Here is a 4504-nt window from a genome sequence, read left to right as displayed (position 1 = left end):
TATATATATATATATATATATATATATATATATATATATATTTACACAAAAGTATGCACACAAATGTAAAACATGGTGGAAAATGTAGTACTCAAATACCTCAAGTAGAGTAATGTGTTTTTATTAATGCTGCAAAATCTTCACAAAACTGTAATCCACCTGTAAGAGTAATCGACTTTTTTGATTATTCCACTCTTTTCCAGTCGGTCCAAGTCTTCATTTACACTTTCAATTGCCGCAAACAGTACTTTTTTGTTATATTTGAATACAGGCACAGCGTTTTCACTTACTTGAAATGAGGCTTCAGTTTTTTTTACATAGACCTAATTCCTCCGATAGTACTTGAGGAAACATCTTTTTCAATTTTCTCTTAAATTCCTCGGATGACTTATTTTTAATGGGACAGCCATTTATGTTTTTGCAGTAGAGACTTATGGGGAGATGCCATAAGTGAAATAACTCCAACCAGTCTGCACCAAACAGATTCATTGTATTTGTTTCACTTGTTTCCCTTCGAAATGTGACATCTGTACACATTTCGGCCATGAAATATAATTTATTGCATGTCATGCCACACCCAATTTTTGCTGTTTTACATAATGTCGGATTTCCAATTTTTCTCTATGTGTCCACATGTATCCAACTGTAGTTTAATATTTACACCATTCATTTTTATATGTACAAATTTTGTTGTTTTTGTGTCGTATTCACTTTCTGCTGAAAACACCTTAGAACACTTTGCATTCAACCCTCGTAATCGTGTCCTCAGTGACCAAGTTTCTGATAACTATTGCTTTTTCTATTTTTAAATGGACACTCTTTTCTGAAAAGTAGGCCTCCACATCTGTAACATGGATTGGGGTCTGGCACACTTTTTTGGTTGTACTTTCTGGGTTGACACATTTGTATTTTTGCAGAATCTTTCTCTTGAATTTTTTTCTCATCGTGCTTCAGGTTTACCATTGTTTGACATTCTTCTGCAATGGTCTGTAGGGTTAAGTTTTGGTTTACTTGCTCCATTTTTGAAAGAATCCTTGCCCAAATTTCTGTATCTTCAGTTGCCATAAGACCTTGTATGAAAATAAGGGATTTAAACATATCTTGAGTGAGTTCTTGAAGTTTAAAGTTTTCACACATACAGTTGACTACTCCAGTGTATGCAATAAAGTCATCATCGTCATTTTTTATTAAGTTCCAGCACTCTATTCAAGTGTTAAATAACAAACTTTTGTCACAAAAGGTCTTCAAGAGTAATTCAATAGTTTCTTGGAAACGAATCTCATTTGACTTTTTGGATAATATAAAGTTACAATAGAGTTCATGCTTGGCCAGAGCTACCTTGTGTAGTAATAGCCTCACTTTCTCATCCAACCATGACTTGCAATCTTTGTTAAAAATTTCCTTGTACCTTCTATAGTTTGCAGGAAACGTAATATCCTCCTCCAGATTATAAATGAATTCAAAAATCAAGTTCCCCACGTCATCTGGAGTAAACAAAATTAATGAATTTTTGGACTTTCTTGACTGTAACTCAATTAACTGTTGTTGTTGTTATCATAATATTTACTTCTTTGTAGTTGTTCCTATTGTTTCTCTTGCAGCTGTATTATTGCAGCTAATAGGTTCTCCATAATTTAACAATAATATGATGCACAAATCATCAAATAACCTACGTGAGCTTCGAAAAATCCTAGTTGCCAGATGTTATATTCTCACGCCTCCAATATCCACAGTACATTTGATATTGTCGATGATAGGTAAAAGATACACTGTAACAATGTTATAACAATACAAAATAGAAACAGTGGCAGTAACAAACGCACAACAAACCAACAATCAATATTTCCAACACAAGACCAAACTATGAACTACTGACTATGTCAGACCGCTACTAATTATATGTAGTGGACCCGTCTATTCTCGTCAGAGAGTGTCATACTCTTGCCACAACAGAAAGAATATGATCACAAGTTACACACACACATATATATAAATACACATACATAACACTATACACACAAATGCACAACATATAGACACAGCCACACATATATAGCACATATCACACACACATAAATACACATATATATACACGTACAAGTATATATATACATACATCTACATTGTATATACATGCATATAAATTTGCAAGTGAAAGAAAAAGAAAGGGGAGAAATGATAATAGCAATATTTGACAGTGAGGGTAGGGAGGGAGAAAGAAAGAATTAAGAGGCAAGAAAAATGAAAGGAAAAACGCAACTGGTATGGACTGTAAGAAAGGAGGGAAAAGTCAGCTGGTAAGCTTACAAATGCTATTGTAAAGGATATATATGGAAGGGAAAAGTTTGATAGTGAGAGATGTAGAAAGTATAAAGGAATAAAACATAATCTGATGTATGTATCAGAGAGTGCATAAGGACATGTATATATAAAAATTAATGTAAAAATATATATACACACACATAAAAACAGCTACATCTACATGCTCACACTAATATATATGTATGTATATGTGTGAGGGGTGTTCATTAAAGATTTCTGCTGACCCACTTCTGGTTATTGCAGGAAATGGAACTTGTACAGGTATAATTATACATGTCTCTATGTGTCATATTGCAAATTGCAGCTTTCCACTAGTATTTGTTTGTCTTTTACAACTGCTGAAGTTAACTAAGGTGCTATAATGGAGGCAGTTGAATGCAGATCCATGGAAAAAAATCATTCATGACCATTTGCACATGCAGAAGTTGTCTGCATGATGGATTCCCCGGATGCTCACACCTTTTCAAAAGCAGGAACAAGTCAATTGCTCCCAGGCTCTTCTGGCAATGTGTCAAGAAAGCAAGCAGAACTTTTTTGGCAGACTTATCACTCTGGATGAAACATGGGTCCATCACTATAATCCTGAGTCTAAAGTCCAGTTGAAACAATGGAAGCATGATAACTCACCTTCTCCAAAGAAGGTTCATGTCCAACCCTCAGCAGACAAGGTGATGCTCTGTTTTTTGGGACCAGTGTGGAATAGTGATGATGGATTTTCTGACAAAGGGCACCACAATTAATGGGGCATATTATGCTTCTCTGCTGCAGAAATTGTGGGATGCCATCAAAACAGAGAGGCATGGCATGCTGACCAAAGGAGTCCATCTCCTCCAAGACAATGCCCCAGTTCACAATGTGCATGTTGCCCAGATGAGAGCACACTCCTGCAACTATGAAATTTTTCCTCATCCCCTTCACTCTTCTGATTTCACACTATCTGACTCCTACCTCTTTCCAACTATGAAGTCATTTTTGAAGGGGAAGCACTTTTCAGATGATGATGAACTTATTTCCAAGATAAAGTCTTGGCTCCAGATGCAACCTACTGACTTCTACAGATGAGGTCTTCACGGCTGCATAAACTGATGGGAGAAGTGTGTCACCATTGGTAGTGGCTATGTAGAGAAGGACTAATAATTATGCCAAGTTTTGTTTATTCCAGTCCTTGGGAAGTGGGTCAAGGGAAATCTTTAATGAACATCCCTCGTATGAATATTGATATATGTAAAATGCACTTGCGTGTTTAAAACCATATATACTAACATATACACGTACAAACATACATGTATATGCACATGCATTGACAAATATACATCTAGAAAGTCACATATTAAATGTTCATAAATAGATTGCTATAAACACTTGTAAAATACATACATATATGCACAACATTGTGTGTGTGTGTATGTGTGTGTTCAGTAATGTCTCTGTTATATGGACTGTTAGATATGTAATTCGTCTGACGTTCCGTGTGTCATGTGGTTCGTCTGAGTTCATTGTTTCATTGTTGTTGTCTTGTGTGACTGTCGGAGTAAAATGTCATTGATATATATATGGCGGACATGACTTTTGTTTATTCATAACGAACATTGGGTGAGTGCGTTCTTTGTATGTAATTGAACAATAAATGTAATAATTAAATTGTATAACTCGTTGTGTTATCTCTGCGAGTCACCCGAGGGAAACATAACAGAGTTTATTAGCGTCGCCGGTAGGATACATGCTTACTTTACCGTAAAATTATTCATCGTAATAACAATGGCTGAAAAACAGACAGTAGAACTTATTAAATTGTTTAGGGAACAAATGGACAAGCAAATGCAACAACATCAGAGAGATATGGACGCTCTGTTAAAACTGTTTGGTGCTCGACAAGTCGAAGGCAATTCTAGTGGCTATTTATCAGCTGCTTCAACAACAGTGTCGATTCCACCATTTGCTGCATTTGATTCAGCGACAGAACTATGGCCTGATTACTGGTCAAGATTCCGTACGTTTGTGACTGTTAATGCTGTACCTGAAAAACGCATGGCACAAGTGTTCCTGACCAATCAGACCGCTACTGTTTACAAGCAACTTGCTAATCTGGCTACCCAACAAAATCCGCCTAAAGATATCAACAACTTGATAATGGACGAAATCGTTGACTTCATGAAGGAACAGTTCGACCCTAAACTTTTCA

The 4504-nt window shown here is 35.9% G+C and overlaps 1 protein-coding gene across 1 annotated transcript in view; it reads left to right on the top strand.

Annotated features, from left to right (window-relative positions):
• Positions 1-4504, top strand: part of LOC106871767 (vacuolar protein sorting-associated protein 54) — a 434878-nt gene that overhangs the window by 200445 nt on the left and 229929 nt on the right. The window lies entirely within an intron of this gene.

Source organism: Octopus bimaculoides, chromosome 11 (genome assembly GCF_001194135.2).
Source record: "Octopus bimaculoides isolate UCB-OBI-ISO-001 chromosome 11, ASM119413v2, whole genome shotgun sequence".
Taxonomy (NCBI): domain Eukaryota; kingdom Metazoa; phylum Mollusca; class Cephalopoda; order Octopoda; family Octopodidae; genus Octopus; species Octopus bimaculoides.
This window is presented reverse-complemented; position numbering and strand designations above follow the sequence as displayed.